Source organism: Eretmochelys imbricata, chromosome 3, assembly GCF_965152235.1.
Source record: "Eretmochelys imbricata isolate rEreImb1 chromosome 3, rEreImb1.hap1, whole genome shotgun sequence".
Taxonomy (NCBI): Eukaryota; Metazoa; Chordata; order Testudines; family Cheloniidae; genus Eretmochelys; species Eretmochelys imbricata.
Window position 1 is genome coordinate 69,809,447 of NC_135574.1, and position 23,986 is coordinate 69,833,432.

At 41.2% G+C, this 23,986-nt stretch overlaps 1 protein-coding gene across 4 annotated transcripts in view; it reads right to left on the minus strand.

Moving 5' to 3' along the window:
* Nucleotides 1-23,986, minus strand: part of BACH2 (BACH transcriptional regulator 2) — a 271,810-nt gene that overhangs the window by 157,810 nt on the left and 90,014 nt on the right. For 3 of the 4 annotated variants that reach the window (XM_077812822.1, XM_077812823.1, XM_077812824.1), the window contains exon 2: nucleotides 743-866. The gene's annotated coding sequence lies outside the window, so the exon portion shown is untranslated. Of the gene's footprint in view, nucleotides 1-742; nucleotides 1,053-23,986 lie in introns of those variants that run through there. The other variant, XM_077812825.1, reaches the window with a different exon arrangement.

A 23,986-nucleotide genomic window follows, 5' to 3' on the forward strand; every position in this document is an offset into this window, starting at 1 on the left:
AATGGCACTGGGAAGTGGTTTCATTTTTTTGTGTGCCTTAATGGATTTCCAGAGCAATTTTGCTGAGTTTATAAAACAAAATATGCTTGTAACTGCCACACGCATATACTCAGCCTGAAACCTGAAAGGGGAACGATGTTCTTTTTGGTTCATGCATCATCAGCATCAGTAATGGAGAACCCTCGTTTATAACTGGGTGAAATACTCTGGCCTCTAATATACAGGGGGTCAGACTAGATGATCTAATGGTCCCTTCTGGACTTAAAAATCTACCAGTGAAGAAACTGTATGGAAAAGCAAATCACCATCTACTCCTGTGGAACACGTCTGTATTAGGGGTTTGCAGTGGAGAATACTGTAATATACTGGTGCAAAAACAAATACAAAAAGATCAACCCATTGAGGACAACAACATCGTCATTTATCTGACAAACACACTGAGGTGAAAACGTGAACTGCAAGGGGCAAAGAGATCCACATGGATCTTTTTTTTAAGATTTCTTTTTAGATTTAAGTGTAGGGGCACTTGTTCCTAGAACAGTGTTTTAAATGTATGGTCTCCAGGAGCTTCAAAATTAGCCAGCAACGTTCTGGAAATGCTTCCAAGGAATGAGTCTTAGGTAAGTGCCCTAGATGCAGTTTTTTAATATTCATTGCTACAGTTAAATAGATAGCATATTAAATTATAAGGAGAGATTCCAAAAAACAAACCTCTTTACACTACTTGTGCAAAACTACTTACCTAACATACAGTCCCTGGCAACTCTTTTCAGGCAAGCAAATTGCTCCTTTAGGCAGTTTACTATCTCCAACTGGATGTTGTGTGGCTCAACTCTTTTGCCGTTAAGAAACACCTATAGTTATACCTAGAAACAGAAACAAAACCAAAATCTTTTGTGAGAAATATTCAAATTTAGTTGTCTTTTTGTTCACCACATTGGGCCAAAAGCAGCTTGATGGGGAAATTCTCAAATTCTCCTTAAAATTCTCAAGCCTCCTTTTACAACAAACAACTACAAATCTAACTACACCCAGGAACAAAGAATAAAGGATTTTATGCATCAAAGAAGCCAGCAAGCTACCAAGCCACACATCTGCTGTTGTAAAGAACATAAATGCTTATAGAGAAAGTGCAGGAGGGTTGCTTAGAATTGGAGACAGTTGAAATTCTTTGAATTTCAAAAACGGATGAATTTTTTGTGAAAAATATTTGCGATTTTCTAACCATTGCACGTAGACCAAGTTGAAATTTTTTCCAACATTAAGAATTTAAATAAAAATGATGTTGAAAATTAGCAAGACATTTTTACTGTTTTTCAGCCAGCTTAGCCTAGAATGTTCTGAAATAATAGTGAGATGAAATGCAAACTTCATTACAGTCAATGGCAAAACTCCTACTGACTTCAGTGGGGCCAGGATTTCATGACTTGTGTTTAGATTAAAATATACTAAACAAAGAGAAAAAGATTCCCACAGTATTCTTGCCAGCACGTTAAAGTAGTATGTGCCAGATGAATGGACTATAAGGTGGATAGAAAGGTGGCTAGATCGTCGGGCTCAACGGGTAGTGATCAATAGCTCCATGTCTAGTTGGCAGGCAGTATCAAGTGGAGTGCCCCAAGGGTCGGTCCTCAGGCCGGTTTTGTTCAATAACTTCATTAATGATCTGGAGGATGGCGTGGATTGCACCCTCAGCGAGTTTGCAGAGGATACTAAACTGGGAGGAGAGGTAGATACGCTGGAGGGTAGGGATAGGATACAGAGGGAGCTAGACAAATTAGAGGATTGGGCCAAAAGAAATCTGATGAGGTTCAACAAGGACAAGTACAGAGTCCTGCACTTAGGACGGAAGAATCCCATGGACTGCTACAGACTAGGGACCAAATAGCTAGGCAGCAGTTCTGCAGAAAAGGACCTAGAGGTTACAGTGGACAAGAAACTGGATATGAGTCAACAGTGTGTCCTTGTTGCCAAGGAGGCTAACGGCATTTTGGGATGTATAAGTAGGGGCATTGCCAGCAGATTGAGGGACGTGATCGTTCCCCTCTATTTGACATTGGTGAGGCCTCATCTGGAGTACTGTGTCCAATTTTAGGCCCCACACTACAAGAAGGATGTGGAAAAATTGGAAAGAGTCCAGCAGAGGGCAACAAAAATGATTCATTTGCAAATTGGATACTATTAATTTAGGCTTAAATAGAGCCTGGGAGTGGTTAAGTCATTATGCAAGGTAGCCTATTTCCCCTTGTTTTTTCCTACCCCCCCCCCCCCCGACGTTCTGGTTAAACTTGGATTTAACCTTGGAGAGTGGTCAGTTTGGATTAGCTATTGCCAGCAGAAGAGTGACTTCGTGTGTGTGTGTGTGTGTGTGTTTCGGGGGGGGGGGGGGTGTGAGAGAGCCTGGATTTGTGCTGGAAATGGCCCATCTTGATTATCATGCACATTGTAGGGAGAGTGGTCACTTTGGATAAGCTATTACCAGCAGGAGAGTGAGTTTGTGTGTGTGGTTTTTGGAGGGGGGTGAGAGAACCTGGATTTGTGCAGGAAATGGCCCACCTTGATTATCATATACATTGTGAAGAGAGTGGTCACTTTGGATGGGCTATTACCAGCAGGAGAGTGAGTTTGTGTGTGGGGGTGGAGGGTGACAAAAACCTGGATTTGTGCTGGAAATGGCCCAACTTGATGATCACTTTAGATAAGCTATTACCAGCAGGACAGTGGGGTGGGAGGAGGTATTGTTTCATGGTCTCTGTGTGTATATAATGTCTTCTGCAGTTTCCACGGTATGCATCCGATGAACTGAGCTGTAGCTCACGAAAGCTCATGCTCAAATAAATTGGTTAGTCTCTAAGGTGCCACAAATACTCCTTTTCTTTTTGTGAATACAGACTAACACGGCTGTTACTCTGAAAAATGATTAGGGGACTGGAACACATGACTTATGAGGAGAGGCTGAGGGAACTGAGATTGTTTAGTCTGCGGAAGAGAAGAATGAGGGGGAATTTGATAGCTGCTCTCAACTACCTGAAAGGGGGTTCCAAACAGGATAGATCTAGACTGTTCTCAGTGGTAGCAGATGACAGAACGAGGAGTAGTGGTCTCAAGTTGCAGTGGGGGAGGTTTAGCTTGGATATTAGGAAAATCTTTTTCACTAGGGGAGTGGTGAAGCACTGGAATGCTTTACCTAGGGAGGTGGTGGAATCTCCTTCCTTTGAAGTTTTTAAGATCAGGCTTGACAAAGCCCTGGCTAGGATGATTTAGCTGCAGATTGGTCCTGCTTTGAGCAAGGGGTTGGACTAGATGACCTCCTGAGGTCCCTTCCAACCCTGATATTCTATGAAAAAAGAGGTACCATTGTTGATAAAAGGCAGAAAGTTGGGGGTTTTTTTTACAGCTATGTTCTTTAATTGTTATTCGTGTTAGCAATTCAGCGATAAGGCAAATTAATGCAAATATGTATACTCGCCATGTTGGGAGGTTACTGTTGCTTGGTTTATTTAAATCTGTCAGTTTATGTCTGAATAATCGCTTTCGGTCTGATTTGTGAAATTAATGTGAATTCTTACAAAAGGGACTTGCTATGGAATTACCAATCAAACTGACATTTACAAAAACAAATCTACTTTCAAACTGAGAAGCCAAAAAAATAGAAAATTAAAAAACCCATGGCCATCTGTCAGTCATGACATTCTTCCTGTAATTTTGGAAAAGCAGGTACAGACCAAATTTCTGGTAGTTACAGTGATTAATAACATGAAGTGACACAGTATTCATTCATGAGGTGCATCATAGTCCTTGAAGCTGTTTCCGTAGAAACTCAAGAATTCAAGTGATACCGAGATGCTTCATGACTCAGCAGAAAAATGCTAAAAGTGGGTGCTAATCTGTTGCAGGCAGCAAAGGATGATTTTATCAGGCATTTCAAACAGAAAATCCTGAACAAGATTCAGCAGATGTGAACTTATACTGAACTTCTACTCACACCAAGATTTAAAAGAGGCTTTGCTACATTGATACAGCAATATTTTGCTCAAATGCGTCTGAGACTTTTAATTCTATATACAGGATAAAATGTTTGCCTAACACTGGGACTTTTGCTGCTGTGTAAGATGTGGCCCCCCCTGGGAATCCCTGGCTCCTCAGCTCCCATTTCAGCTACTGAGCCATGCACAGCATGCTTGTCCTTCTTTCTTTCTGCAGCTTGGCCTATATCTAGCACTATATTCTGCGCAGTTCCTCCTTCCTGATGGCCAAGAAGTGAAACTGTTCCTTGCTCAGACTTAATGTGGCTAGTCAAGTCCAGGACCAGGCAGGCATCCTCTTGTTCCCTGACCTTCTTGGACTGTAGTGAACCCCTTATTCCATCTGCAACATATCACCTCCTATTGCTGAACTGCTACTGCCAAAACTACTGCCATAATGAGCCTAGGAAAGAGGAGACAATACCACATAGTCCATATTAGATTTTCACCCATCCATTTTGTCTGTGGCTGCAACTCCTTAAATGCTTTAAGTCCTTTTTAAAAATAAATGACTAGATCCCCATCCACATGCAGATACTGGTCTAAGGGCATATGACTTCAGATGAATTTTTGGAAGTTTTAACCCTATGTAAGAGTTCTAAAAAAGGGGGCTTAGTGACCACCTTTAGTTACCATACTCATTTAAAAGAGGGAAGGTGATGTCCTAGTTCAAAACGTATTTTCTAACTTTTGCAGCTGAATCTGATGATCTAGGAACTTTTATTAAGATTCCTTACTCCTTTAGCTGAATCAGACACAACAGCCTTCATTTCTATAGCACTGAAAACAAGCAATCAATAAATACAGATACATTCCAGATTCCAAAAAGACTAAAGCTGACCCCCATCTAATCTAACTGTCTTGGGTGTGTAGAAACAAAGTTTACTATCAGACATTTTTAGGGCTATGGGTCTGAAAGTCAAGGTTCCCCGACACTAGCCACACCTGCTTACTTAACATAAAACACTAGCTGACTGTGTGAGGAAAACCCAAATCCCAAGTGTCAGGGCTTAACTGATTGGGCTGGAAGAAATAAAAGCACTTCATATTTCTGCCGTTCTACCTCGAATACATTTTGTTATAGTCAATGAGTTGTTCTGCCTTTTTTTTTTTTCTTAAGACAGACATCAAGCGCCTGACAACTCACACCGTACCAAAAGTTGCTCACACTGCAGAAAATGTTTGTGACTCACAACTGATGTTCAAAATTAATTCACAGCAGCAGCAGCAGCTGCAGAGAGCTTTGACAAACTGTGTCATGTGTTGACAGAGACATAAATTGTTAGTTAAAAAAAAGTTACACTTTGTCTCTTCAGCCACCTCACAGTTAACACTAGGGATGGGTGCAAACCCTCAAACTTGCGAAGTTTGAGGGTTTGCAAGTTTCACAAATATTTGGGCTTCACAAAACATGTTGACCTGTGACACTTATTTCCCTGTCAGTTAAACTTGTGCTTATTTCCATGAAGATTCAATTTTTAAAAAATTCTTTACTACCTTCCAAGATGCCTGTGCTATGTAAACAATGAAGAAAGCTATGAAAAATAAGCTCGCATGATGCTCATGCTCTCCTACCTCCAAGCACATTTAGACCTGATCAGTGAAAAATATTCTATATTAACTGTTCATGGCCATGGAAACCAACCAACCACCCACTTTAAAGGGAAAGATAAATCTTACAACAGACGCTTTTGTTGTTTCTAATCACAGTCTAGCTCGTACGTGATATCACAAGTGAATACATTTTCTTACTGAGAATACTTCTGTAAGGTTCCATGTGGAAAAAAAGACTATGGTCAAAACTGATTCATCAGTATTTAAGATGTTTATTGTTTATCAGTACCTAGCACACTGTAGCAGATTATAAATAATGTGTCTTGTTTATGTCTGGATAAATCTGTCTTGTTTACACATTTGATTCAGTAACAAGGTAACACTGCTCCTCATTGAAATGTGAGAAGTGTTCGCCTGCTGAAATGCTAACTAAGGGTAGGTCTACACTACGGGGCGGGGGGAGAATCAATCTAAGCTACGCAATTTGAGTTACATCAGTAGCGTAACTCAAGTCGATGTAGCTTAGATCTACTTACCGCAGGGCCCACACCAAACTGGGTCGACGGGAGAAACTCTCCCGTCAACTCCCCTTACTCTTCTTGTTCAGGTGGAGTACCGGAGTTGACTGGAGAGCGATCGGCAGTCGATTTAGCAGGTCTTCACTAAACCCACTAAATCAACCCGCGGTGGATCTATCGCCGCAGCGTCGATCCTACCGGTAGTGGAGACAAGCCCTAAACTTGCTCCAATGAAGAATAAGGTAAGCCATCAAAAAGAAGATAGGAGAAACAAGAGAACTAAATACATGGATTTCTTTAGTTGAGGGTTAAGTACTTTTAGCTCTGCTCCTCACCACACGCAAAAATAAATGCAAAAAAAGCCAAAAGCCTAAAGCAGCAAATAAACCAAAAGCTCAGGGTGGGTACTGAGTGCAGAAAAAACCATGATGGCAAAAGAAGTTAACCCCAGAGTATAACATAGGTAAGTGATCATTCTGTTCATTAGCCAAATCACCTCCACCAGTCTACTCATACATAAATGCAACAGATAATTTTCAAAATGCAAGATGTTCCTCATTTTCTGGAAGTAATCTGGATGTGCTATGGGGGAATTTAAGAATTCAAAAGTTAAATTTTCAACATCAGGCCAGTATGTACACTGTTTCATTTTTGCTTTCAAGTATTCATATGGACAGCTCACAATATATTTAAGTGGTTAATGTAAGTAACTGCACACCACTGCCGGAATGGCTTGCTCAACGTATGGCTGAACAGCAGCAGTAGTGATCTGTGTAAGATTTCTTTAAAAGCTGATGCCTGTGCAATCTTGAGTCCAAACTACTGCTACTACATACTAATAAAACGTTAAGTGGAATGAGATTTCTAATGACCTGTTAACTTGGTCACATTGCATAAACAGTTTGCCTATACCCATTTTTCTTGAAAAATGTAAACCTTATTTAAGTTAACATTATCTTACATACCAAACTATTTTAGCAATGTAGTAGAAGCTCTAACTCCTGATTTTTGAGACTTGATTTCAGGTTGGCACTGCACAAAATCCTAATATTGCATTGCATGCATAAAGTTGATTTGCACACACACAGCCACTCCTACTTGCACACAACCTGTATATGCTCCAGTAAAGGATTTCTGCACCACCTGAGACCTTATTCTGACAAATGAAATTGATTACTCTTCTAAATCTAATGGAAACAGAGACACTGAGACTACTACTCAGCATTACACATTTACGTCATGCGGGCAAGCTGGACATTATCTGTGCTGCTGACTGAAATGATATAATCCATGCTCAATTAGCTTAGATTGCTTCTCTAAACATAAAGCAATCAAGTGAAAAAAAAAAGCAACTGCCAAACAGTTATGTATGCTTAGAATGCATCACATGAATATACTATACCACTGGGCCCAATCCTTCAGGCTGTGAGGCTGAAACAGAAGACAGTCCAAGTATTAACTAGTCTGCTTCATCAGTTTGCTGGGACTTTCTTTTGTTCTACACAGATGGTAACATTAATTTTCTTCATACTACAAGAAAACTAAAAATCTAAATTATTACATCAAAAATTACCTGAATTATCCAAATTATGGGCCTCTTCTTTCCTGTGCACTTTATTGCCACTGTGGGGGAGGGGTGGAAGATAAACTCCAAATGGGATGAATTTTTGAATACGTTTTTAGTGGAATGTTTGTCTCCGGTTTTTGTCAAAAGATTTTGAAATCTAATTTTTGTTTTTACTCAACTCTACCTATGAGTACTGAGGGATCCACTGGAAGCCAGGTGCTTACATGGATAGTTCCCTCGTTTGTACCACACACCTCTGACAGCTCAACTTCTACAGGAGGAGGGGATGCCTGTCACTAAAGCTTGTGATGGGGTCAGGGGTTCATCAGCATGGGAGTGGAGACCAAGTAAATTACTAGGGACTAAGTATGAATTAACTCTGCTGCTTTGCCTGCAGGTTGAGGGATGGAGGGAAGGAGGGAATCTGGTAGAAAGTTGGTTGACCCCATAGCCGCACATCCTCCCAATGTTCAGAGCAGTTTCCACGGGGTCAGGAGTACCCCCCGAAGAACACATTCACTTCTGTAGCCCCATGCCCTGGATCCCAGAATCAGAAGGGAACATTTGGATGGTATTCTGCATTCCTCATGACACTCATATTTAAGGTGATAACATACCAGATAATATACTGTGAAACATACAGTGAAACATTACCTAGATTTGACATTTATATTGAAAATCAGAAGCCCTATAGTTGAGACAAGTGAATAGAATTCAGCATTATTGCGTATCATTTTTTCAACCTTACAGGAATTAGTGTTCTACTATAACCCAAACACTGCAATGCTGATCAGTTTTATCAAAGTTTCCTCACTCCCAAGACAAATGATATCAATGACTATAAAGAAAGTGAGTAATTTCCCTATTTATGCTGTATAATTATCTTCATGTTATTTAAAGGTCACCACTGTCATCAGTGGTACCGTGGAGAGACGTTCCACCCACCAGCAAACAGGAAAGCAGTTAACTTGGACATTCTGATAGAGCTGTCCTCTGGCACTTGAGAGGGGAAAAACTCTTTGTTTTCAGCTGAGTGGAGGCTTCAAAACCCTCTTTCATTTCTTAACCTTTAAAAGGACTGTAAGATGCTCAAGCTGGGCTGAACCAAAACTGAACCTTAACTTGTATGGCGTCACATGTGGAAATCACTGGGAAGGGCCTAAAAAAAAAAAAATCACCCCCTCCACCTCCATGATTCTGAAGTGGCTTTCTGCTACAGAGAAAACACTTAAATGAAGGGAAGGTTGGGTCCCTGTGCATGAAGGGCTGGGGGTGGAAAACAAGTTTTGGTTCAAGTTTCTGTTCAGCCTACCTTGAACATCAGTCCCTTTAAAGTTGAAGAAACTAAACAGGTTTGTGAAACCTTCATTTGATTGAAAGCCAATGGCTTATTTTCCCGTCATGGGGTGCTCTATCAAAACCTCCAGATGAGCTCTATGTTTACTGATGGGAAACACAGGAATAGCCATGCTGGATCAGACCCATTGTCCATCTAATCCAGTATCCTGTCTCTGACAGCGCCCACCAGCAGATGCTTCAGGGGATGGTTTAAGAACCATGCAGCAGAAAGATGTGGGATAACCTGCTCCCCCCACATCAGGTCTCCTTCCAAACATTTACAGTTAGAAATTGATTTAAACTAAAGCATAAGATTCAATGTATCTTCCAATATTTTGTTAACTTTAACTTTTATGACAGGTTTCAGAGTAACAGCCATTTTAGTCTGTATTCGCAAAAAGAAAAGGAGTACTTGTGGCACCTTAGAGACTAACCAATTTATCTGAGCATTAGCTTTCATGAGCTACAGCTCACTTCATCGGATGCATACTGTGGAAAGTATAGAAGATCTTTTTATACACACAAACCATGAAAAAAATGGGTGTTTGAGAGAAAACCTTTTGTAGTGGTAAACACCCATTTTTTTCATGCTTTCTGTGTATAAAAAGATCTTCTATACTTTCCACAGTATGCATCCGATGAAGTGAGCTGTAGCTCACGAAAGCTTATGCTCAAATAAATTGGTTAGTCTCTAAGATGCCACAAGTACTCCTTTTCTTTTAACTTTTATATGGATCATTTATATGGAATATAGATGCATCCCGTAGAATATAACTAATACTAATGAAGGATTATATTTATATGTAGCTTTAATTATGATGTAGGACATATCAGTGATGAAGTTGGCCATAAGAATCCAGAGAAAAAGCTATCCTTGTTGGTCTATTGAATCTGTCCAGCCTCGTGTTGAATTTGTGCCTGCAGTGTTCAAACCTAATTAAAATCCTCCAGCTTTGGTAAAGTGTTTGGGTTTTTAAAGGATGAACAAGTGTAGTCCTCAGGTTGCTATCAAACCCAAGCCCTGATCTTGGCATGAACAATGTCAGGCAATTTTATTTTAACCTGATGTGTAAAAACAGAGAACTAATTTAAAAATCGCTGATGAGGCACAAAAGAATTATTAGCCTTAACATCACCAGTTATTGTCAGACACTTCATATGGCTATGTATTTTTGTTCCACTGAAAAAGTTGATTTAAATACTCAGTTCAATAAAAGTCCAGTCTTCCAGGTGAAGTTCTCTCATATAAAATGTACCACCTAGAGCTTTGGAGGCATCACATCACAAAAATCCCTCTCTGTAGGACACTGGTGAAAAAGAACCTAGAATTCTGTGTACATTTCTGGGCCACTCAACACCAGAAAGTGAACAACAAACTGGACAGAATTTGGAGAAGAGCAAGAAAAAAAAATTAAAAGTGTTTATTAAGAAGAAAAGTTAATACATTAACCTTGTCTCCAGATAAACATTGTATTGTGATCTCTGTGGTTAAACATTTCCAAGGATGCCAACCACTTGGTGACTCACAGAACTTTTATGATGATTTAAGGGAGAATATTTGAACCAGATCATTTTCTACTTCAAGCACGACTGACTCACCTCCAACCTGACTCTAAACCAAGGGAAAGAATCAGTTCTATGGTCTTCAGAGAACTCTCTCACACTTCACACACATATACTGCAACTAGAAATCCCAACATGCAAATTTGATTGGCCCGATCCATTCTTGATCCCTTAATCAACTCAGATTTTCATAGTACATAAGAACATAAGCACATAAGAATGGCCATACTGGGTCAGACCAAAGATCCATCCAGCTCAGTATCCTGTCTACCGACAGTGGCCAATACCAGCTGCCCCAGAGGGAGTGAACCTAACAGGTAATGATCAAATGATCTCTCTCCTGCCATCCATCTCCACCCTCTGACAAACAAAGGCTAGGGACACCATTCCTTACTCATCCTGGCTAATAGCCATTAATGGACTTAACCTCCATGAATTTATCCAGTTCTCTTTTAAACCCTGTTATAGTCCTAGCCTTCACAACCTCCAACCAGCGACCAGCTTGGTTTAACAGTGAAATCCTTGCTCATCTTAAACACAAAAAAAAAGCTTACAAGAAGTGGAAGATTGGACAAATGACCAGGGAAGAGTATAAAAATATTGCTTAGGCATGCAGGAGTGAAATCACGAAGGTCAAATCACACTTGGAGTTGCAGCTAGCAAGAGATGTAAAGAGTAACAAGAAGGGTTTCTTCAGGTATGTTAGCAACAAGAAGAAAGCAAAGGAAAGTGTAGGCCCATTACTGAATGAGGGAGGCAACCTAGTGACAGAGGATGTGGAAAAAGCTCATGTACTCAATGCTTTTCTTGCCTCTGTCTTCACGAACAAGGTCAGCTCCCAGACTACTGCACTGGGCAGCACAGCATGGGGAGGAGGTGACCAGCCCTCTGTGCAGAAAGAAGTGGTTCGGGACTATTTAGAAAAGCACAAGTCCATGGGGCCGGATGCACTGCATCTGAGAGTGCTAAAGGAGTTGGCAGATGAGATTGCAGAGCCAATGGCCATTATCTCTAAGAACTAATGGTAATCGGGGGGAGGTCCCGGATGACTGGAAAAAGGCTAATGTAGTGCCCATCTTTAAAAAAGGGAAGGAGGAGGATCCGGGGAACTACAGGCCAGTCAGCTTGACCTCAGTCCCTGGAAAAATCATGGAGCAGGTCCTCAAGGAATCAATTCTGAAGCACTTAGAGGAGAGGAAAGTGATCAGGAACAGTCAGCATGGATTCACCAAGGGTAAGTCATGCCTGACTAACCTAATTGCCTTCTATGATGAGATAACTGGCTCTGTGGATGAGGGGAAAGCGGTGGACGTGTTGTTCCTTGACGTTAGCAAAGCTTTTGACACGGCCTCCCACAGTATTCTTGCCAGCAAGTTAAAGAAGTATGGGCTGGATGAATGGACTATAAGGTGGATAGACAGTTGGCTAGATTGTCAGGCTCAACAGGTAGTGATCAATGGCTCCATGTCTAGTTGGGAGCCGGTATCAAGTGGAGTGCCCCAAGGGTCAGTCCTCAGGCTGGTTTTGTTCAGTATCTTCATTAATGATCTGGAGGATGGTGTCAAGTTTGCAGATGACACTAAACTGGGAGGAGAGGTAGATACGCTGGAGGGTAGGGATAGGGTACAGAGGGAGCTAGACAATTAGAGGATTGGGCCAAAGAAATCTGATGAGGTTCAACAAGGACAAGTGCAGAGTCCTGCACTTAGGACGGAAAAATCCCATGTACTGCTACAGACTAGGGACCGAATGGCTCGGCAGCAGTTCTGCAGAAAAGGACCTAGGCGTTACAGTGGACGAGAAGCTGGATATGAGTCAACAGTGTGCCATTGTTGCAAGAAGGCCAATGGCATTTTGGAATGTATAAGTAGGGCACTGCCAGCAGATCGAGGGACGTGATCATTCCCCTCTATTCGACATTGGTGAAGCCTCATCTGGAGTACTGTGCCCAGTTTTGGGCCCCACACTACAAGGAGGATGTGGAAAAATTGGAAAGAGTCCAGCAGAGGGCAACAAAAATGATTAGGGGACTGGAACACATGACTTATGAGGAGAGGCTGAGGGAACTGGGATTGTTTAGTCTGCGGAAGAGAAGAATGAGGGGGGATTTGATAGCTGCTTTCAACTACCTGAAAGGGGGTTCCAAACAGGATGGAGCTAGACTGTTCTCAGTGGTAGCAGATGACAGAACAAGGAGTAATGGTCTCAAGTTGCAGTGGGGGAGGTTTAGGTTGGATATTAGGAAAAACTTTTTCACTAGGAGAGTGGTGAAACACTGGAATGCGTTACCTAGGGAGGTGGTGGAATCTCTTTCCTTAGAGGTTTTTAAGGTCAGGCTTGACAAAGCCCTGGCTGGGATGATTTAGTTGGGGATTGGTCCTGCTTTGAGCAGGGGGTTAGACTAGATGACCTCCTGAGGTCCCTTTCAACCCTGATATTCTATGATTCTATGACTCCTCAGGCAAGGAGTTCCACAGGTTGACTGTGCGCTGTGTGAAGAACTACTTCCTTTTATTTGGTTTAAACCTGCTGCCCATTAATTTCATTTGGTGGCCCCTAGTTCTTATATTATGGGAACAAGTAAATAACTTTTCCTTATTCACTTTCTCCACACCACTAATGATTTTATCTACCTCTATCATATCCCGCCTTAGTCTCCTCTTTTCCAAGATGAGAAGTCCTAGCCCTTTTAATCTCTCCTCATATGGGACCCATTCCAAACCCCTAATCATTTTAGTTGCCCTTTTCTGAACTTTTTCGAATGACAGTGTATCTTTTTTGAGATGAGGGGACCACCTCTGTACGCAGTATTCAAGATGTGGGCATACCATGGCTTTATATAAGGGTAATATGATATTCTCATTATTCTCTATCCCTTTTGTAATGATTCCTGACATCCCATTTGCTTTTTTGACTGCTGCTGCACACTGCGTGGACGTCTTCAGAGAACTATCCACGATGATTCCAAGATCTTTCTCCTGATTAGTTGTAGCTAAATTAGCCCCCATCATCTTGTATGTATAGTTGGGGTTATTTTTTCCAATGTGTATTACTTTACATTTATCCACATTAAATTTCATTTGCCATTTTGTTGCCCAATCACTTCGTTTTGTGAGATCTTTTTGAAGTTCTTCACAGTCTGCTTTGGTCTTAACTATCTTGAGCAGTTTAGTGTCATCTGCAAACTTTGCCACCTCACTGTTTACCCCTTTCTCCAGATCATTTATGAATAAGTTGAATAGGACTGGTCCTGGGACTGACCCTTGGGGAACACCACTAGTTACTCCTCTCCATTCTGAAAATGTATCATTTATTCCTAGCCTTTGTTCTCTGTCTTTTAACCAGTTCTCAATCCATGAAAGGATCTTCCCTCTTATCCCATAACAACTTAATTTATGTAAGAGCCTTTGGTGAGGGACCTTGTCAAAGGCTTTCTGGAAATCTATGTCCACTGGATCCCCCTTGTCCACATGTTTGTTGAGCCCCTCAAAGATCTCTAATAGATTAGTAAAATATGATCTCCCTTTACAGAAATCATGTTGACTTTTGCGCAACAATTTATGTTCTTCTATGTGTCTGACAATTGTATTCTTTATTATTGTTTCAACTAATTTGCCTGGTACTGACGTTAGACTCACCGGTCTGTTAATTGCCGGGATCACCTCTAGAGCCCTTCTGAAATATTGGCATTACATTAGCTGTCTTCCAGTCATTGGGTACAATAGCTGATTTAAAGGACAGGTTACAAACCATAGTTACTAGTTCCGCAATTTCACATTTGAGTCCTTTCAGAACTCTTGGGTGAATGCCATCTCGTCCCAGTGACTTGTTACTGTTAAGTTTCTCAATTAATTCCAAAACCTCCTCTAGTGACACTTCAATCTGTGACAATTCCTCAGATTTGTCACCTACAAAAGACGCCTCAGGTTTGGGAATCTCCTTAACACCCTCAGCCGTGAAGACTAAAGAAAAGAATTCATTTAGTTTCTCTGCGATGACTTTATCGTCTTTAAGTGCTCCTTTTGTATCTCTATCGTCCTGGGGCCCCACTGGTTGTTTAGCAGGCTTCCTGCTTCTGATGTACCTAAAAAACATTTTGTTATTACCTTCTGAGTTTTTGGCTAGCTGTTCTTCAACTCCTTTTTGGCTTTTCTTATTACATTTTTACATTTAATTTGGCAGTGTTTATGCTCCTTTCTATTTACCTCACTAGGATTGACTGCCACTTTTTAAAAGATGCCTTTTTATCCCTCACTGCTTCTTTTACATGGTTGTTAAGCCACAGTGGCTCTTTTTTACTGTGTTTAATTTGGGGTATACATTTAAGTTGAGCCTCCATTATGGTGTCTTTGAAAACTGTCCATGCAGCTTGCAGGGATTTCACTCTAGTCACTGTACCTTTTAATTTCTGTTTAACTAACCTCCTCATTTTTGCATAGTTCCCCTTTCTGAAATTAAATGCGATAGTGTTGGGCTGTTGAGGTGTTCTTTCCACCACAGGAATGTTAAATGTTATTATACTATGGTCATTATTTCCTATATATCACTATACAGTAATATAGTTGTAAGCCAATCAAAATAATTAAAATTATGAGACTTATCACATCCCAGCAAATGCAAATTTAAAGTATCCTTAAGGGGGGATATATTCCCTCACCATTTTAAAGTAAACTGTCTGCAGATTTGCATGGAAACCTATGAGGAAAACTCAATAAGGTAATTCTTAGGAAAAAAATGGGAATTGTGACATTTAAAAAGCTTTATCTCCTTAGCAATATAGCTACTGATGTTAGCAACACAAGCACAGACAAATCCCATGGATGTAAGCAAGGGTCTCGTGCCCCATGAGGGGACGCAAGGCAAGGATACTTGGTCCCCTAGATAAAGGTAGGAACTGAATTCTCATATGTTTCTTCCCCATCAGGGACATGTTGGTTTGGATTTTATTCAGGTCTGACCCCAAGTGTTTAATTTCAGCTGTCAAAAAACCTGTTTGAATGCCTTGCTCATTACAGAGGCTTGTAAAAATTATTAGGTATGTTACAAGGCATTTCCCTCTGGAGACTAGAAGGGGTGACGAAAGGGGATGCATAGCGACAGTTTGTGGTTTCTCATGTGGCAATGAAAATAAATAAATAAGAGGAATACAGGATATAATGTGTTTACATTTCTCATGACAAGCTTCCTGGAGACAGTGAGGTTTACTGCTGCTGAGCTGTCAATTAAACTATAAACTGCTGCTTCATACTACTGGGAGGTCACTGACTGACCTACTTTCAGATGGAGGAGTTCATTTGCTAGTTCTGTACACAAATTTTTTTTTTTTCATTAAAGGGCCACTCTCAACAAACCACAAAAAGCCTCAAACAGCCTTTTAAACCAGCTTGGAGGTTTGACTGATGCTGTGTTAGGGTAAGATATTACATAGCCTGGCTCAAGGCCCATTTCCTCAGTCTGCTTATTGTTTTGGAAAAATCCATACTGAATTTTTTTTAAAATGAGGTCATGCTGCCATTACATTTTCTGCACTGAACTCTTGCATTGCACCAATACCAATCCTAACCCTACACCCACTGCAGACATAGAGATGCACACACAGCTCTTCTCCTAAACGGTTCTTGAAATACCAAATAGGCAGAACCAAAATGAGTGTGTTATGGGATCAAGACACAGCTATTAATAGAAAACAAAACTGTGTAGGTGAAACATACATCTGCTTAAATCATTCTAAGTAGCTACTGATCTGATCACATGTTGGAAATTGCTTACAGCAAAGGCTAGTACATGTTGGGAGAGGACAGCAGTGGAGAGAGATGAAACCAAAGAATGACAGGACTCTTCTTCCAGAAGTATACATCAAAGGAAGTGCCACATATTGCTCTATTCACTGAATGGCTACGTATAGGTAGACTGATAATCTACTACTATTACTGAGATACCTCTCCCCCTTGAAATAAAACCTGGATCAGATGCAGCTTTTTGACAGTGCTTCCAGGTACCTTGATAAGGAAATCAAAAGCTAACTTTAAAAATAACTTTAGCAGTATATAATCAAAGCTTCACTGCTCGTTGGAAAAGCTCCCAAATCTTCTCAAGTGTAACTGAAAAGAGACAATAAGTCAGAGAAAGTCAGTCTAACAATGGAGTGAGACACAACTATTCTGTGGTTAAGGCTCTGGCCTGGGACTCAAGAGATCAGGGTCCAATTCCTAGCCATCTTATGAACTCCCTGTGTGACCCTGGGCAAAGCACTTAAACTCTGTGTCTCAATTCTCCATCTCTAAAATGGAAATCATACTCCTTTTCTCCCACTCTTTTGATTGCAAGATCTTCAGGGCTGGGACTGTTTCTATGTATTTGTACAGTGCCTAGCACTCCAACGCCCCAGTCACAGTTGGGGCCTCCAGGCACTACCCCAAAACAAACATATAATTCAACCAAGCAGAAGATCCATTATCATTTTGTATGCCATTTGCTTATTCCTGGACCTGAAGGAGCTACACTATGTAAACTCAACAGTTTCAATTCCAAGGGGGGGGGGGGCTGGTGCACCCCCACATTAGAAGGTAAGGTGGATGGCTGTCACAGGTCCATGTCAGACCCTCATGGTTGCCTCAAGAGAAAACTTATTAAAAGACCGTGCAGATGCCACTGCTATAATACAGAAGAAAGCTGACCAAACAACCTGTACTTATTGGTAATAATTAGTTTCTTATTTCTGAAGATCCCATTATGCCACAGATGGAAAATTTCCTCCCGTAAATTTCTTAAACAACTTTCCCATAAAACACACATTACAAACAAAAAATAATAGGAAGATGTAGGGGGAAAAGGAAAACATTTATTCACTTAAATCAGAGGCTCAAAACTATTAAACAAGCCATTTAACCCTCTTCCCCTCATTCCTGTCTTAACCATTTCCAAGTCTCTCAACAACCAACCATTTTGGGGATTCACTACTGTGAAATCTCAGCAGTATTCTTCAGCTGAAAAGGCACTCCAACACCAATGAAGTTTCCCTGTATGTTGCACCCAAATTTTGAATTTATAAAAAATGCTGTGATTTGTCAGACTTCAACAACCCTTTACCTCCAAAGTTACCCAGAAAAGACAACAGAAGTATCTGGGACATGTGTCCAGAATGCCTTGGCAGCTGTGTCATTGGGCACCTGGAGGAACATTCAAAAAGGACCAACTGAAAGAGTCCCTGTGTCAAACTCTACTCAGAGAGGGAAACTTTATGGGATTTAAAGGACACGAAAAAAGCAGTGCAGGATAGACAGGGATGGCAGAGCCTTGTTCATGCCCTAAGCAACATCTGATGACATAGGAAGAATTCAGATAGCACATATTCTTAACTCAGATATCATCTTATGATGTAGTGTGGTATAAAGGCTTTAATAGTATGAGTTTTAGGTGACCATACGACTCATAAGCAGCAAATCCATAAATGAATTATGCAAGTCATTTGAAAGAGTGTCAATAAAACCTTAACATCATATCATACCAACACATATTATGCATATGCAACATTTCACAGACTTTTTTAAAAGAATATTTTAGAGCATTTTCCATAATTTAATTATTACTCTTTTTCTGACTTTCCCCCTATAGAGCAGGAGGTCCAATTGCACATGCCTCAGAGCAACATAAAGATAACTTAGAAAAATGTTATAACCTCTAAAAGTTACAGAAAAGCTATTTTAGGTAAATCATATCTCAATTTCAAAGTCCGCTTCCTTAGTACCCTCAAAGGCTAAGAACAAGTGTTGTCTCTGCTTATGTCTCACTGAAAAGCGAAGATACTTCACCTTCCAGCTGCACAAGGCTCCTGATTGCAGTACTTAATTATCAGAGCCTGCTCCAGGGCTGAATATTATCTTTCCTTAGCTATGAGATGCTGGTAGGAAAGTGTGTGTCCACACGCTTGTGGGAAGGGTGAAGCAGAGGGATTCCATATTTTGAGGAAAAGAGAGGACATTTCTTTAACAGGTTTTCCATTAATTTGTTTTCAGAATGATAGCTATCAGGAGTACTATTGGCAGAGACTGATTAGTGGGCAGAGTGCAGGTGAGGTGGTCAGCCATGCCTGGAAAATGTAATTTTATGTTTAGCACTGCAATATAGTAGACAAATGTCAACATCACATAGGAGGTGTACATTTGTATCTACTGATTCACACCCCACAGGTGATGGCGGTATTTATATAACTGTATACTTGGCTGCCTTGCTTGCACTCTTCTCACCAGTCCATCTCCCACCCCTTAGTCCAACATTCTAAAATCCTGAGTAGCTCCTGACTATTGCCATTTGAAACACGTAAATTAGCCTGTAAGCTCCTCATGGCAGTCATTATCATTTCATATAGTGCATAGCACAATAGGACCTTGACCTGGCTGGCTTCTACGCACTATTGCAGGGATCCGCAAAGTTTGGCATGTGACCCACCAGGGTAAGCCCCCTGGCGGGCCTGGCCGGTTTGTTTACCTGCTGCGTCCGCAGGTTCAGCTGATTGCGGCTCCCACTGGCCACGGTTCGCGCCTCCAGGCCAATGGGACTGCGGGAAGCGGCAGCCAGCACATCCCTTACATTTTAAGGGAATTTTAGAAATAGCTAACAGTTACTAGCTAGGTTTGACTATATCACACTTGCCAACTGTGGGGTTCTTGTACCTTTCACTGAAGCATCTAGAGCTGGCTTTGAATAGAGAGTATACTGCAGTGGTGCACAAACTTTTCCAGTCACCTCCGGCCGCCCTTACCATTACCGGAATCTTTCCACGCCCCACCCTCCATTACTGCACAGCCAAGGCTTCCTCAGCATCGGCGCTTGGGCTGAAGGTGGAGCTGGGGATGGGGGAGGAACCGGGGCTAGAAACAAAGCTGGTCTGTGAGTGGAGAGGGAATGAGGGCAGAGCAGGGGGCAGAGTGGAGCTGGTCTGGTCGAGGAGCTGATCTGGGGGCGGGGTGGAGTGGGGCTAGAAGCATGCCACTCCCTGCCTATGCCCTATGGGGGCTGCGTTGGAGCTGGTCTGGGAGCGGAGCAGGAGACAAAGTGGAGCTGGGCCTGGAGGTAGAACAGGATTGAACCAGGATGGGGGAGGAGCTGGTCTGGTGCCAGAGAAGGCTGGAAGTGTGGCACCTGTCTATGCCCCACCATGAGGGCTGGCCCAGGCCCTACTGTGCACCCCTTCTCTCAAATGTTCCCATACATCCCTTTAGGAAGGCCTGCCCCTCAGCTTGGGGACCACTAGTATACTGTGACGAGATGGACCATGCGTCTGACCCAATAGAAAAGGAGTACTTGTGGCACCTTAGAGACTAACCAATTTATTTGAGCATGAGCTTTCGTGAGCCTCAGCTCACTTCATCGGATGAAGTGAGCTGATGCTCAAATAAATTGGTTAGTCTCTAAGGTGCCACAAGTACTCCTTTTCTTTTTGCGAGTACAGATTAACACGGCTGTTACTCTGAAACCTGACCCAATAGAGCAATTCCTGTGTTCTTTTGTTTCCTCTTCCTCTGAGCCATGTGCAGTTGAACCTCTACTACTAAGGGAACCCAGGTTTATAAATAATAAATAAAAGGATAAAAAATAATTTTAAAAACATGTAGAACCCTGAAACATTTTTCCATAAAATAGAAGTTACATAATGAAATGAAATACTTTTACAGGCACTAACTTGGGATGACCCACATAACTCACCCTCTTCTTTGCCACTTGTGATCACAAACTCATGGCGATAAAAACCTTTTAATCATCCCCCCTCCCAACATGTGCACACTCTCTTGCTTTATGTATACAAGCACCTAGATTTTAGGATTGACACCACTTATTATAGCAACAACAACAACAAAAATACCATCTTGACAGACACATCGACTATGGTCTCAAATGCAACTAAAAATCTGCAATCCTTGCTTCCAATGAGCACTATGCTTCATTCGTTAGCTTTATATCCAAGTTTTCTGGACTCCCAAGTAAGTTTAGGTTTCACAGAGGAAGCCACTTAGAAATGCATACATGTAACTCCAGTGCTCAGCTGGAGCACAATCTACAATTTCGAAGGGTTTCCTTTATTGGTGTCCCAGGTAAGCATGGCCCCAGCTTTCCCAGCTGCGACTGCAAGACAGGAGGTTGAAATCAAGAATTGTGACAAGATAGCATGTACTTCAATATTGATGCAAGAACTTCTGTCTATAGAGTGCATCAAGCCAAAAATATAAAAGGTCTGCCAGAACCAACCTTCATTTTTCCAACACACACCACCGGGATGTACAAAATCATCAGACAGGATTAGAATAGATCTTAGTCCATATTTTGGGGGGGAGGGAAGAGGCAAATAATGTAACTTGGAGCACAGAATAAAATGAGGAATCTCTTTTAAACAGAAAAGGTGCTGCAGGAGACTGACCAGGGAAACCGATATGGGCTTTATTACACACACAGTTTAAACCCTCCACACCGATGTGTAAGTGTGGCGGGAACATCAAAAAAGATGGTGCTGTTTAAATGGCATTTCTGAAGTAATAAAAGACAAGTCAAAGGAGGTCACGTCATTCCTTGGTATGGCTGACTGAATTATCATATCAAGCAAGAATAATAATCCTTCCTGAAAGGGTGCAATGCACAGGAACAGAGCAATGCCAGCAAACTAGATTCCAAAGGTTTAGGTTATGACAAGATATTGAGGAAGTTAGATCCCTAACAGGTTAAAAATAGCTAAACTGCAATAACTGAAATATACAAAATAATAGAAATGCTACCGCATCAAAATAAACTCTTCACTTGCCAACACAACTGAAAACTGCATGGAGGGGGCGTATTTTGGACTGAGAGTTCAGCTAAAAGGAACAGTGCATGTGTGCTGCAGGACACATAGAGAGTAGATTTTGGGAAAGTGCTCTCAAGCCATAAGGACTCGTTTTAGACGGTCATGTTCTGAATAAGGAGAGCAACAATGAATGAAGTAAAACAGGGCAGGCAAGAAACCCATGGTGCTGCATGGATTTTCTTTTTAAAAATTTGATGTTCTTTGAAACTATTTTCTTCAGCTTCCCCATGTCTTTTTCAGATGCTCCCTGCTCTCATGCGGCTTCCCTTCAGACATTTCCCTCACTCTCATGTAGTTTACCCCATCTACTCTCTCACTGCTTCCTAACAATCTCATTTTTACCGATTCTCTCTTCAAAGCTTGACCCCTACCAGAAGCCACTCACATAAATATGCAACAGAAACAGTCTACTAAAAGCTATTCTTTTCCCAATCAATGGAAACATAACTGACACGAGGTCACCGGTAATTGAACGATCTTACTAGGGCTATGGATACCAACTGAGACAGTATCATCGTGCAGACCTAAGAATGAGCAGGGAACAATGGCCCAATTGTCAATTTTCTATTCTCAAGGCCATTTCTATTTGTGTCTATTCAGAAAAATACAAGAAATACAGCTCTTTCAAATTGGAATTAAATATACCTATAGAAAACTAAAAATAAAGTAAGATTCTGCATTCTTAACCGTTTCCCTTGGAATGCAACTAGAATACAGAACAACTAGTTAACCTCAGCTCATACACTATTAGCAATAAATGGATCGTGGCCAAATACTATGCACAGATAGGCCTCCATTGTAATATACCTAATATACCATGAGTGTCCCGAATACAAACTATTGCCCAAAATGCTTTTCAGGATTGAATTCAAGTTAATGATCACTATATGTTTATGGTATAGCCCAGGGATCGGCAACCTTTGGCACGCGGCCTGAAATCCGCTGGCGGGCCAGGATGGTTTGTTTACCTGCAGCGTCCACAGGTTCAGCCGATTGCAGTTCCCACTGGCTACGGTTCGCTGTTCAAGGCCAATAGGGGCTGAGGGAAGTGGCGCGGGCTGAGGGACCTTCGGAACGTGGCCCGTTAGGGAAGTCCGCTGACGGGCCATGTGCCAAGGTGGCCGATCCCCAGTATATAAAAAAATGCTTGAAAATGTGAGGTGAACATAATCAATGACAGAAATAATTCCAAGAGGCATGTGACATCTTATTCATCTTAACCCTGAAATGTGCTGCCACCTCAAGGAGGGGTGAGGCAATCAGTAGGGGGTTGGGCTATGAGAGGTCCCACATTTTCTTAATTCAACTCTGAGTTAATAGCAAAGCTGATGTTTTGGTACACACCTGATGTTTTGGTACACACAAAATGAATGATTATCCTTGCAAGTAACATTTGTATTATCGAGTGTGGTATGTGCAAGGGCATATTTTTCAGGCATCAACTTACATTTGGCCCTTTCAGGTGAACAAATTAAAGCGGGCTAATTGTTAGGCTAATAACACAGGAACAGAAAAATAAAGACACACAGGTGAGGGAGAAAATATATAGTTTAAGTTGACATTTGAAATGTGACAGAGAACTCATGGGCAGAGAGAGATACAGAAATGTTACTTGGAACAATGGGAACTGCAGAGGAGAAGGTGATGGGATTGAGAAGATACAGTAAAGAGACTGATATAAGACAAGTGGAAGAAGAAGAGCTCAGAAGACAAGAAACCATGCTCAAGAAGGAGCTTACATCAAGGCTATAAAGGGTTTTAAAAACAAAAGCAGGGTTGAAAAGCAGAATTTTGAACTGGATCCTGAAATTACTGGCTCCCCAGCCAATGGATCTGTCTGTCGTTGTTAGATTGTAAGCTCTTCCAGATAAAGACTTGTCTTCACTTGGGTTTTACAGGACTCAGCACAATGGGGTCCTGATCATGACTGGGGCATTTGGGTGTTACTGCAATGTAAGTGACAGATACTATTTACTGAGTAACACAAAAGAACATAGCAATAATTTCTGAGCAATGCTCCAACATAGTCCCTTTGGCTTTGTTTTATTTAAGCAAGAAACAGTGCCCTGTTTTAAAAAATTAAACAGGATTTGCTTAAATAAAGTAATACATATATTTGTCAGTATAGACAGAATCGAAAGATCAGCTGGTTTCAGTTAATTTATTTGTTTAGCAGGTACATCATTCTCTTTCTGACAGAAAAGTCTTTCTATGGTAAATTACATCAACTGGGAAAAATGAAAAAAAAGACTAAATAATTGCTGACTATAATTTGGGCCTTAAATAATAAAGCAATTAATAGCATTTTAGCAGGAGCACATTCTTGTCTCCGGAAATAAATCCATATTTCATCTCTTATAAATTGCTTGGTCAGCTTCAAATGAGCACAGTATTAATCTCTTTCCCATGCTGCTACAATTATCTATGATAAAGAAAGGAGGCTGAAGGTAATCCTGTGTTCTGTATGCACTGACACATCATTTTCATGGGACAGTATACTAATTTATTTCCAACAGAATAAACCTCGTGTAGTCCTCCTACACTGCTTGTGTGTCTGAGCACGCACCCCCACCCCATAGACACACCT